Below are 14,150 nucleotides of genomic sequence, written 5' to 3'. Positions count from 1 at the left end.
AGGGTCAACTTGATCCAGAAATTCACCAGATCCACATGGGGAGCAGATGCTCAAACCCTCCATACGGCAGCACTCGCCCTGGTGTACTCTACAGCAGAGTACTGCTCTCCGGCATGGCTATCAAGTCCGCATGCCAAATCCTTGATGTCCAGCTGAATTCTACTATGAGAATTATCACTGATATGCTTTTATCGACACCAACACCTTGGCTCTCCATGCTTGCAAATATCGCACCACCACACCTACGCTGCGAATATGCAGTCTCCAGATAATACAATCACTGCACCAGCAAAGATATGCCGTTCCAGGCCTACTTGATCAACCTACCACCAAGCCGTCTCAAATCTAGAAGGCCATTTTGGACTATCGCCAAAGCCCTTCAGCAATTTCCCCTCAGCCTTGATGACCGACAGCGAAATGCTTGGAAGAACTGTGACTCACGGAATGGATTCCTTATAGAGGACCCCACAGTACAACCTGAAGGATCAAACCTCCCTTGCAAACAGTGGACAACCACCAACCGCCTCAGTACTGGTCATGGTAGATGCGGCCACCTTCTCCATAGGTGGAAGATTAAAGCATCCCCATCATGTGACTGTGGAGCTCCTAATCACACCCTGGAGCACATTATTGAGCACTGCCCTCAGAGGAAATTTGCAGGGAGCCTACACTGTTACACTGGAAGCTTTGGTCTGGATATCCAACTTAGATATTGCTATTTAATTTGCTTTGCTACTGCCAGAAAGAAGAAGGAATATTTCCTTTTCAGGTATATATCTAATTTCCTTTTGAAAGATTAAGGGAAGCTGCTCCTAATTCTACATCAAAGCTGCACATCCACTCAGAGTTACCAATACAGGAAGTGGAAAAAATGATACCTATGTGACACAGAGCACTCTTCTGAGGCTGGGGCTGAGTAGAGGGAGTTTTATTCTGCACCTGAAGCGAGGCTACAACTGAGCTGCACGTGCTTTATATTAACAGTGGATGCCTCCAATGTGTATATCTCCCATTCCCCACCACTAGCATTACTCACCTTGAATGAGAAGGTCACTAAGAAAAAATCTGCACTTACAACATTGATTGGAAGTTAGTATTTGGAATACTTGAAAGGAAAAAAAGCTTAACTTTTTGAAGGCGTTTCATTAGCATGAAAAAAAAACCTTGCAAGTCTTTTATTGTTCGGGAAGGATTACCCAATGTACAGACTTAAATAACATCGCATTGCATTGTCACATCATCCTTGCCTGAACACGATAGCAAAAATGAGACATGGGGGTCATTTTAGCCTCACCCATAAAATCTAGCAGGGTGTAAAATGGCTGGCCACTCCATTCCCGTCAGTTGCCCTCTGGCTGGTTTGGTTAAAATTACTTCCCCAAGCACCCCACCCGACATGGTACTGACAAAATGTGCCTGTTAAACATTTTTGTTTCATGAAGCAGACCTCCTCTTTATCCGAAGCTGTTCCTTCCTCAATCACTGCTGCATCGTTCTGCTACTTTCTGTTTCTGTCTCACCACTGCCATTCCAGGCTGCATCAATAAGGAGGGCTAATCCAGGAAACTTGCAAATTTGAAGGCCATTGAATAAAAGAGACAGTGGCGGCATGGATACGGAATTGGCGAAGTGACAGGAAAGGGAGTAGTGGTGAATGGTTGTTTTTTGGACAAGAATGTCCATGAAACTCTTTTTGGAGTTCATCTGCAAAACAAAAAACATTAAACGGTGCCACCCGACCTGGGTGACACACCAGACATTTACAAGGCCCTTTTTTTTTTTTTCCCCTTTTTTTTGTGTTTTTCTTTTTTTGGGTTTTTTTTTGGGCACTAAAATCACAATTTTCCCCAGTGCCCCCTATAAAAGGGAAGGGGGACACTAAAAGCACCGGCAATTAAAACAAATTAAACTTAAAAACGTAAAATCAAATTAAAATTTGGTTGCCGGGCGTGATGATGCACTCCAGTCCCTCCGGTGCCCACCTCTCGCGGAAGGCCGCGAGCATACCGGTGGACACCGCGTGCTCCATCTCCAAGGACACCCTGGACCGGATGTAAGAGCGGAAGAGAGGCAGGCAGTCAGGTTGAACGACCCCCTTGACCGCCCGCTGCCTGGACCGGCTGATGGCACCCTTGGCCGTGCCCAGGAGCAGTCCTACGAGGAGGCCTTAGAATGTCCATGAATCCCAAAAAGTTAGTTTGCAGGTGCAGCAGGTAATCAGGAAATCGAATGAAATATTGGCCTTCATTGCGAGAGGAATGGAGTACAAAAGCAGGGAGGTCCTTCTGCAACTGTATAGGGTATTGGTGAGGCCGCACCTGGAGTACTGCGTGCAGTTTTGGTCGCCGTACTTAAGGAAGGATATACTGGCTTTGGAGGGGGTACAGAGACGATTCACTAGGTTGATTCCGGAGATGAGGGGGTTACCTTATGATAGATTGAGTAGACTGGGTCTTTACTCGTTGGAGTTCAGAAGGATGAGGGGTGATCTTACAGAAACATTTAATATAATGAAAGGGATAGACAAGATAGAGGCAGAGAGGTTGTTTCCACTGGTCGGGGAGACTAGAACTAGGGGGCACAGCCTCAAAATATGGGGGAGCCAATTTAAACCCGAGTTGAGAAGGAATTTCTTCTCCCAGAGGGTTGTGAATCTGTGGAATTCTCTGTCCAAGGAAGCAGTTGAGGCTAGATCATTGAATGTATTCAAGTCACAGATAGATACATTTTTAACTAATAAGGGAATTAAGGGTTACGGGGAGCGGGCGGGTAAGTGGAGCTGAGTCCACAGCCAGATCAGCCATGATCTTGTTGAATGGCGGAGCAGGCTCGAGGGGCTAGATGGCCTACTCCTGTTCCTAATTCTTATGTTCTTATGTTCTTATGTATACAGTGGTGACTATATATACAGGAAATGTATCCAGCTACAGCTCCTGTCAGACCGCATGACGACACTGGAGCTGCGCATGGATTCACTCTGGAGCATCTGCGATGCTGAGGATGTCATGAATAGCACGTTTAGTGAGTTGGTCACATTGCAGGTAAAGGTTACAAAGGCAGATAGGGAATGGGTGACCATCAAGCAGAACAGGAATAGGAAGGCAGTGCAGGAGTCCCCTACGGTGATCTCCTGCCAAAACAGATATACTATTTTGGGTACTATTGGGGGAGGTGGCTCATCAGGGGAAGGCAGCAGCAGCCAAATTCATGCAACCATGGGTGGCTCTGCTGCAGAGGAGGGCAGGAAAAAGAATGGGAGAGCTATAGTGGTAGGGGATTCTATTGTAAGGGGAATAGATAGGCGTTTCTGCGGTCGCAACGGAGACTCCAGGATGGTATGTTGACGCCCTGGTGCAAGGGTTAAGGATGTCTCGGAGCGGCTGCAGGGCATTCTGGGGATGGTGGTGCGGGAGGGGGGCGGGGGGGGTGGTGAACAGCCAGTTGTCGTGATGCTTATAGGTACCAATGATATAGGTAAAAAACAGGATGAGGTCCTACAAGCTGAATTTAGGGAGCTCAGAGTTATATTAAAAAGTAGGACCTCAAAGGTAGTAATCTCAGGATTGCTACCAGTGCCACGTGCTAGTCAGAGAAGAAATAGCAGGATAGCTAAGATGAATTCATGGCTTGAAAAGTGGTGCAGGAGGGAGGAATTCAAATTCCTGGGACATTGGAACCGGTTATGGGGTTGGTGGGACTAGTACAAACTGGACAGTCTCCACCTGGGCAGGACCGGAACCAATGTCCTAGGGGGAGTGTTTGCTAGTGCGGTTGGGGAGGGGTTAAACTAATATGGCAGGGGGATGGGAACCTATGCAGGGAGACAGAGGGAAGTAAAATGGGGTCAGAAGCAAAAGATAGAAAAAAGAAAAGTAAAAGTGGAGGGCAGAGAGACCCAAGGCAAAAATCAAAAAGGGCTGCATTACAGCAAAATTCAAAAGGGACAAAGTGTGTTAAAAAGACAAGCCTGAAAGCTCTGTGCCTCAATGCGAGGAGTATTCATAATAAGGTGGACGAATTAATTGCGCAGGTAGCTATTAACGAATATGATATCATTGGGATTACGGAGACATGACTCCAGGGTGACCAAGGCTGGGAAATCAACATCCAGGGGTATTCAACATTCAGGAAGGATAGAGAGAAAGGAAAAGGAGGTGGGGTAGCATTGCTGGTTAAAGAGGAAATTAACGCAATAGTAAGGAAGGACATTAGCTTGGATGATGTGGAATCTGTATGGGTAGAGCTGCGGAATACCAAAGGGCAGAAAATGCTAGTGGGAGTTGTGTACAGATCACCAAACAGTAGTAGTGATGTTGGGGACAGCATCAAACAAGAAATTAGGGATGCGTGCAATAAAGGTACAGCAGTTATCATGGGCAACTTTAATCTACATACAGATTGGGCTAACCAAACTGGTAGCAATACGGTGAGGAGGATTTCCTGGAGTGTATTGGGGATGGTTTTCTAGACCAATATGTCGAGAAGCCAACTAGAGGGCTGGCCATCCTAGACTGGGTGATGTTTAATGAGAAAGGACTAATTATCAATCTTGTTGTTCATGGCCCCTTGGGGAAGAGTGACCATAATATGGTAGAATTCTTTATTAAGATGGAGAGTGACACAGTTAATTCAGAGACTAGGGTCTTGAACTTAAGGAAAGGTAACTTCAATGGTATGAGACGTGATTTGGCTAGAATAGACTGGTGAATGATGCTTAAAGGGTTGACAGTGGATAGGCAATGGCAGATATTTAAAGATCACATAGATGAACAATTGTAGATCCCTGGAATAAAAATAAAACAGGAAGGTGGCTCAACCATGGCTAACAAGGGAAATTAGGGATAGCGTTAAATCCAAGGAAGAGGCATAAAAATTGGCCAGAAAAAGCAGCAAACCTGAGGACTGGGAGAAATTTAGAATTCAGCAGAGGAGGACAAAGGGTTTAATTAGGAGGGGGGAAACAGAGTATGAGAGGAAGCTTGCTGGGGACATAAAAACTGACTGCAAAAGCTTCTATAGATATGTAAAGAGAAAAAGATTAGTGAAGACAAATCATCAATTCATCTTCCCTTGCAGTCAGAATCAGGTGAATTTATAATGGGGAACAAAGAAATCGCAGACCAATTGGAGAAATACTTTGGTTCTGTCTTCACGAAGGAAGACACAAATAAACTTCTGGAAATATTAGGGGGCCGAGGGTCTAGCGAGAAGGAGGAACTGAAGGAAATCCTTATTAGTCAAGAAATTGTGTTAGGGAAATTGATGGGATTGAAGGCCACTAAATCCCCAGGGCCTGATAGTCTGCATCCCAAAGTACTTAAGGAAGTCGCCTTAGAAATAGTGGATGCATTGGTGATCATTTTCCAACAGTCTATCGACTCTGGATCCTATGGACTGGAGGGTAGATAATGTAACACCACTTTTGAAAAAAGGAGGGAGAGAGAAAATGGGGAATTATAGACCGGTTAACCTGACATCGGTAGTGTAGTGTATGAATAAAGAGTCTGACCAGATACTGTGAGCTCAAAGTAAAGTGAGACTTTAGTCTTTTATTGCAGGGCTCCAGTGTGCCTCTCCAGCCTGTGAGGCCTCCTTAGGTACAGGTGCTCCCAAGGGATTGTGGAATCCCTTGGGATGCCAGGGGATGAGCACTCTGGTGGTTAAACAAGGTATTTACAGGTTTACATATATAACAACACTCTCCCCCAAAGTCAATAGTGTAACTATTTACAAGGTGAGTCGATCTGGGGCCTTTATTTCCCTGGTTGATCATCTCAGTGCAAATGCTGGTTTTGGTGAATCATTTATTGGGACCTCAATGGGCTGCTGTGCAACTGGCCTTGCTGGGCTGCCTGGCATGGTGAGTCCTGCTGGGCTGCTGCAGGTGATGGGTTCTGCTTCGTGGTCAACCGTTGTGTCGGTTGCCACTCGTGTGTGAGTTTGGGGGTCGAAAAAGGAAGGGTCTAATGTGAGTTGCTCTGGGTAGTCCGTGAATCCATGTTTGGTTTGGTCCAAGTGTTTCCTGTAGATGAGTCCATTTGAAAGTTTGACCCGAAACATCCTCTTTGGCCACAACAGTGCCGGGAAGCCACTTGGGATCTTGTCCATAGTTCAACACAAATTCAGGATCATTCATCTCAATTTCGTGTGACACATTTGTGCTATCATGATATGTACTTTGTTGAAGCCGCCTGTTCTCTACCTGTTTGTGTAGATCAGGGTGGACTAACGAGAACCTTGACTTAAGTGCCCTTTTCATGAGCAGTTCAGCGGGTGGAATCCCAGTGAGCGAGTGGGATCTCGTGCGGTAACTAAGCAGGACTCGGAATAGGCGAGTCTGCAGTGAGCCTTCAGTTACCCTCTTCAAGCTCTGCTTGACTGTTTGCACTGTTCTGTCTGCCTGACCATTGGATGGTGGTTTGAACGGGGCAGATATGACATGTTTGATCCCATTGCAGGTCATGAACTCTTTGAACTCGGCACTGGTGAAACACGGCCCGTTGTCACTCACAAGGACATCAGGCAGGCCGTGCGTGGCAAACATGGCCCGCAGGCTTTCAGTGGCGGCAGCGGACGTGCTCGCCGACATTATCTCACATTCAATCCATTTGGAGTACACATCTACAACCACTGGGAACATTTTTCCCAAGAATGGGCCTGCATAGTCGACATGGACCCTAGACCACGGTTTGGAGGGCTAGGACCATAAACTTAGTGGCGCCTCCCTGGGTGCATTGCTTAACTGTGAACATGTGTTACATTTGTGCACGCAGGACTCTAAGTCCGCATCGATACCAGGGCACCACACGTGGGATCTGGCTATCACTTTCATCATTACAATGCCTGGGTGAGTACTGTGGAGATCACTGATGAAAGTGTCCCTGCCTTTTTTTGGTACCACTACCCGATTACCCCATAGGAGGCAGTCTGCCTGTAAAGACATTTCATCTTTGTGCTGCTGATACGGCTTTATTTCTTCCTGCATTTCTAATGGGACACTGGATCAGCTGTCATGAAGCACACAGTTTTTTACTAAGGACAGTAAGGGGTCCTGGCTTGTCCAGGTTCTAATCTGTCAGGCGGTAACAGGTGATTGCTCACTCTCGAATGCTTCCATTACCATATCTAAATCTGCGGGCTGTGCCATTTCCACCCCCGTGGTGGGCAATGGCAGCCTACTGAGAGCATCGGCGCAGTTTTCTGTGCCTGGTCTGTGGCGGGTGATGTAGTTGTATGAGGACAAGGTGAGCGCCCATCTCTGGATGCGGGCCGATGCATTCGTATTTATCCCCTTGCTTTCCGAAAAGAGGGATATCAATGGCTTATGGTCAGTTTCCAATTTAAATTTGAGCCCAAACAGATATTGATGCATTTTCCGATGGATCAGTTCCTATGGACTGGTGGGTAGCTAATGTAACACCACTTTTTAAATAAGAGGGAGAGAGAAAACGGGGGAATATGGACCTGTTAGCCTGACATCGATGTTGGGGAAAATGTTGGAATCAATTATTAAAGATGAAATAGCAACGCATTTGGAAAGCAGTAAAAGGATCGGTTCAAGTCAGCATGGATTTATGAAAGGGAAATCATGCTTGACAAATCTTCTGGAATTTCTTGAGGATGTGGTCCCAGAGTGGACAAGGGAGAACCAGTGGATGTGGTGTATTTGGACTTTCAAAAGGCTTTTGACAAGGTCCCATACAAGAGATTGGTGTGCAGTTAAAGCACATGGTATTGGGGGTAATGTACTGACATGGATAGAGAACTAGTTGGCAGACAGGAAGCAGAGAGTCGGAATAAACGGGTCCTTTTCAGAATGACAGGCAGTGACCAGTGGGGTGCCACAGGGTTCAGTGCTGGGACCCCAGCTATTTACAATATACATCAATGATTTAGATGAAGGAATTGAATATAATATCTCTAAATTTGCAGATGACACTAAGCTGGGTGGCGGTGTAAGCTGTGAGGAGGATGCTAAGAGACTGCAGGGTGACTTGGACAGGTTAGGTGAGTGGGCAAATGCATGGCAGATGCAGTATAATGTGGATAAATGTGAGGTTATCCACTTTGGTGGCAAAAACAGGAAGACAGAATATCATCTGAATGGTGATAGATTAGGAAAAGGGGAGGTGCAACGACACCTGGGTGTCATGGTACATCAGTCATTGAAGTTTGGCATGCAGGTCCAGTAGCAGTGAAACCTAGAAACATAGAAAATAGGTGCAGGAGAAGGCCATTCGGCCCTTCGAGCCTGCACCACCATTCAATAAGATCATGGCTGATCATTCCCTCAATACCCCTTTCCTGTTTTCTCTCCATACCCCTTAATCCCTTTAGCCATAAGGGCCATATCTAACTCCCTCTTGAATATATCCAATGAACTGGCATCAACAACTCTCTGCAGTAGGAAATTCCACAGGTTAACAACTCTCTGAGTGAAGAAGTTTCTCCTCATCTCAGTCCTAAATGGCCTCCCCCTTATCCTAAGACTGTGTCCCCTCGTTCTGGACTTCCCCATCATCGGGAACATTCTTCCCGCATCTAATCTGTCCAGTCCCGTCAGAATCTTGTATGTTTCTATGAGATCCCCTCTCATCCTTCTAAACTCCTGTGTATAAAGGCCCAGTTGATCCAGTCTCTCCTCATATGTCAGTCCCACCATCCCGGGAATCAGTCTGGTGAACCTTCGCTGGACTCCCTCAATAGCAAGAACGTCCTTCCTAGATTAGGAGACCAAAACTGAACACAATATTCCAGGTGAGGGCTCACCAAGGCCCCGTACATCTGCAGTAAGACCTCCATGCTCCTATACTCAAATCCCCTAGCTATGAAGGCCAACATACCATTTGCCTTCTTCACCGCCTGCTGTACCTGCATACCAACTTTCAATGACTGATGAAACATGACGTTTATTTCCGACTCTCTGCTTCCTGTCTGCCACTCAGTTCTCTATCCACATCAGTACATTACCCCCAATACCATGTGCTTTAATTTTGCACACCAATCTCTTGTGTGGGACCTTGTCAAAAGCCTTTTGAAAGTCTTAATACACCATAGCCATTGGTTCTCCCTTGTCCACTCTACTAGTTACATCTTCAAAAAATTCCAGAAGATTTGTCAAGCATGATTTCCCCTTCATAAATCCATGCTGACTTGGACCGATCCTGTCACTGCTTTCCAAATGCGCTGCTATTTCATCTTTAATAATTGATTCCAACATTTTCCCCACTACTAATGTCAGGTTAACCGGTCTATAATTACCTGTTTTCTCTCTCCCTCCTTTTTTAAACAGTGGTGTTACATTAGCTACCTTCCAGTCCATAGGAACTGATCCAGAGTCGATAGACTGTTGGAAAATGATCACCAATGCATCCACTATTTCTATGGCCACTTCCACACTATCAGGCCCCGGGATTTATCGGTCTTCAATCCCATCAATTTCCCTAACACAATTTCCCGCTTTATAAGGATATCCTTCAGTTTCTCCTTCTCACTAGACCCTCGGTCCCCTAGTATTTCCAGAAGGTTATTTGTGTCTTCCTTCGTGAAAACAGAACAAAGTATTTAACTGGTCTGCCATTTCTTTGTTCCCCATTATAAATTCACCTGACTCTAACTGCAAGAGCCTACGTTTGTCTTCATTAATCTTTTTCTCTTCACATATCTATCGAAGCTTTTGCAGTCAGTGTTTATGTTCTCAGCAAACTTCCTCTCAGACTCTATTTTCCCCCTCCTAATTAAACCCTTTGTCCTCCTCTGCTGGATTACAAAATTCTCCCAGTCCTCAGGTTTGCTGCTTTTTCTGGCCAATTTATATGCATCTTCCTTGGATTTAACACTATCCTTAATTTCCCTTGTTAGCCACGGTTGAGCCACCTTCCACGTTTTATTTTTACTCCAGACAGGGATGTACAATTGTTGAAGTTCATCCATGTGCTCTTTAAATGTTTGTCATTGCCTATCCACCGTCAACCCTTTAAGTATCACTCGCCAGTCTATTCTAGCCAATTCACATCTCATACCATCAAAGTTACCTTTCCCCAAGTTCAGGACCCTAGTCTCTGAATTAACAGTGTCACTCAAATGGCATGTTGGCCTTCATAGCTAGGGGATTTGAGTATAGGAGCAGGGAGGTCTTACTGCAGTTGTACAGGGCCTTGGTGAGCCACACCTGGAATATTGTGTTCAGTTTTGGTCCCCTAATCTGAGGAAGGACGTTCTTGCTATTGAGGAAGTACAGCGAAGGTTCACCAGATTGATTTCTGGGATGGCAGGACCGACATATGAGGAGAGACTGGATCAACTGGGCCTATATCCACTGGAGTTTATAAGAATGAGAGGGAATCTCATAGAAACATATAAAATTCTGATGGGATTGGACAGGTTAGAGGCAGGAAGAATGTTCCCATTGCTGGGGTGTTCCAGAACCAGGGATCACAGTCTAAGAATAAGGGATAAGCCATTTAGGACCGAGATGAGGAGAAACTTCTTCACTCAGAGATTGGTTAACCTGTGGAATTCTCTACTGCAGAAAGTTGTTGTGGCCAGTTCGATAGATATATTCAAAAGGGAGTTAGATATGGCCCTTACAGCCAAAGGGACCAAGGGAAATGGAGAAAAAGCAGGAAAGGGGTACTGAGGTTAAATGATCAGACATGATCTTATTGAATGGCGGTGCAGCCTCGAAGGGCCGAATGGCCTGCTCCTGCACCCAATTTCTATGTTTCTATGTTTCTATGTTTCTTTACCACATAAACACACGCTAACGCTTCTTTTTCAATCAAGCTGTAGGCTCTCTCAGCCTTAAAAAGACTTCTGGATGCATAAGCAACCAGTTGCAATTTCCCAGATTCATTAGTTTGTTGCAATACACACCCGACACCGTATGACAACGCATCACATGCTAGTACCAAACGCGTACATGGGTCATACAACACAAGCAATTTGTTTCAGCATAACAGTTTTCTAGCTTTTACAAAGGCATTTTCTTAGCTTTTACCCCATACCCATTCATCTCCTTTACACAGTAAAGCGTGCAGTGGTTCTAACAGTGTGCTGAAACCCGGTAAGAAGTTACCAAAGTAGTTCAGGAGGCCTAGAAACGACCGCAGCTCCATCATGTTCTGAGGCCTCGAAGCGTTCTAGATTGCCTCCGTCTTAGAATCAGTGGGCCTGACGCCGTCCGCCGCGATTCCTCTCTCCAGGGACTCCGCTTCAGGCACCAGGAAAACGCACTTTGAGCGTTTTAACCTGAGCCCCACGTGATTAAGCCGACTAAGTTCTGCAGATGCTCGACGGTGTCCCGACCTGTAACCAAGATTTTGTTCTGGAAGTCCACAGTGCGCGGGACCGACTTCAGTGTTTCTCTGGAATATCGCCGCGGCTGATCAAATCCCAAATGGCATCTGTTGTAAATGAAGAGATCTTTGTGTGTGTTGATGCAGGTGAGGCCGTTCGATGATTCCTCCAACTCCTGCGTCATGTTACCAGGATTTCAGGGCTATTATCTTCCCATTGTGCTGTTTTTTGATTATTTTCTGGTCCACAATTGATCAACCCTGCACTCTCTTAGAGTGCTTGAGCTGCTCTGTGCATGTGCCGTCGACGACCATTTCCAGCCTCAGCCTCCAATTACCACAGCATTGGCCCTTCCTTTTAAGGGAGGGACTGAGCCTATGAATACGACAGCGCTGCACGAGACATTGTGCAGCGCTCTGCCGCTACCGCCCCGCTGGCTCCGCTTAGCATTTTGAGGGAAGTGGTAGCACTTGATTTGGTGCTCCATTTCTCACTTCGAGCACTATACCGGAAGTTCCCATCGAAAATCATTTGTGATTCATGGACCCAACAGTTGTCTAAGCGCCGGGAGGGGGATTGGAGCGGCAATGTGGGAGGGGGTGCTAATCACGAGGACTGTGAAGTCAGAGGAGCAATCCTGCCGTTCCTGGCTCCACAGGAACGCTTTTTAATATTTTTCTGGTGGCGTCTGCTCCTTAGGCCACCGCAGCAGTTGAAGAATCCTGAGCAGGTCTGGCCCAGCTGTCGCGCCGCTCATCAGAATCCCATTTCCCAGAGGATTACTTAAACAGCTGATAGGTCCCTCAATAATATATGCAAGGGGCCTAATGCCTGTTTTAGGTGGTAATCTGGGACACCTAAAAAATGAAGCCAATAAATTTAGCAGTGGCTCAGACACATGCACAGTTTGGTCCCATTGCTAAAGTTGTCACAGTTGCAGTAATTTTAGGCCCACAAATAAGTGCAATGCATACCAATTTCAAACCTCTATGTGAAATATCTAATTCATCCATTCACCTTCCCTCTTCTCTAAGCTTCATCCCATGCCTATTGATTGCTGTTTTGTGAGCGCAATAAAATGTTTCGCAGGATTCAACTTGTTGATGACATTAAGGATCTTGAATTGTTGCCGTGAGAGGAAAAATTGTGATGTGAGAAAGCTTGAACTGTAACACTGACATCCTGTGCTTAAAATGATCAGCAGCAGTAACCCTGGCTGAGTTTTTTTCTTGTCCCAGAGATGCTGAAGTCAATTGCTGTGTCTAAGCTGAGATCAGCTAACTCCGCGCACAGGTATCAAACCTGGGATCAGCTAATAATGTGTAGCATAGTTGGTACATTTACCCACTGAACCATTTGGGCATCCAGTTTTAGCAGCTTGCTTATGAGAAATAGGAATAGATGAAAATATAGACATGGCATTTAAATTTCTGCTAATATTCAGGTAGCCGAGTGCACCACAGCAGAGAAACACATGTTAAGACCTCAATCTTGACTGAGTGCTGTTAGGGGGGAGTGTGAGACTCTTAAGGCAGCTTAAACATCCATTCCCTCCACCATTGCCATATTATAACTGTAGTATGCACTATCTACAGGAATTTACTAAAGCTTCTTCAACAGCACTCCCAAACCCACAACCTCCAAGACCTGGAAGGACAAGGGCAGCAGATGATGGGAACAGCATCACCTCCAATTTTTCCTTCATCACAGACCATCCAGACTTGGACACGTACACCATTCCTTCATCGTTGATGGGTCAAAATCTTTGAACTCCCTACCTAACAGCATTGCGGTAGCATCTTCACCACATGGACTGCAGCAGTTCAAGATGAAGTTCGATCACCATCTTCTCAAGATCAACTTGGGATGGCCAATATCATTAACATATCATCATAGGCAATCCCTCAAAATCGAGGAAGACTTGCTTCCACTCTAAAAGTGAGTTCTCAAGTGACTGAACAGTCCAGTACAGGAATTACAGTCTCTGTCACAGGTAGGACAGACAGTCGTTGGAGGAAAGGATGGGTGGAGAGTCTGGTTTGCCACACGGACCTTCCACTGCCTGCGCTTGCTTTCTGCATGCTCTCAGCGACGAGACTCAAGGTACTCAGTGGCCTCCCGGATGCTCTTCTTCCACTCGGGGCGGTCTTTGGCCAGGGACTCCCAGGTGTCGGTGGAGATGTTGCACTTTATCAAGGAGGCTTTGAGGGTGCCCTTGAAAAGTTTCCTCTGCCCACCTGGGGCTCGCTTGCCGTGTAGGAGTTCCGAGTAGAGTGCTTGCTTTATAAGAACATAAGAACATAAGAAATAAGAACAGGAGTAGGCCATACGGTCCCTCGAGCCTACTCTGCCATTCAATAAGCTCATGGCTGAACTGATCATGGACTCAGCTCCACTTCCCCACCCACTCCCCAAAACCCCTTATCCCCTTATCGTTTAAGAAACTGTCTATTTCTGTCTTAAATGTATTCATTGTCCCAGCTTCCACAGCTCTCTGAGACAGCGAATTCCACAGGTTTACAACCCTCTGAGGGAATAAATTTCCCATCATCTCTGTTTTAAATGGGCGGCCCCTTATTCTAAGATCATGCCCTCTAGTTCTAATCTCCCCCATCAGTGGAAATATCCTCTCTGTATCCACCTTGTTAAGCCCCCTCATAATCTTATACGTTTTGATAAGATCACCTCTCATTCTTCTGAATTCCAATAAGTAGAGGCCCAACCTACTCAACCTTTCCTCATAAGTCAACTCCCTCATCCCTGGAATCAACCTAGTGAACCTTTTCTGAACTGCTTCCAAAGCAAGTATATCCTTTCGTAAATATGGAAACCAAAATTGCATGCAGTATTTT

This window comes from Pristiophorus japonicus, chromosome 1 (genome assembly GCF_044704955.1).
Source record: "Pristiophorus japonicus isolate sPriJap1 chromosome 1, sPriJap1.hap1, whole genome shotgun sequence".
NCBI classification, from domain to species: domain Eukaryota; kingdom Metazoa; phylum Chordata; class Chondrichthyes; family Pristiophoridae; genus Pristiophorus; species Pristiophorus japonicus.
The sequence above is the reverse complement of the archived record's forward strand: the minus strand, read 5'-3'. Positions refer to the sequence as shown.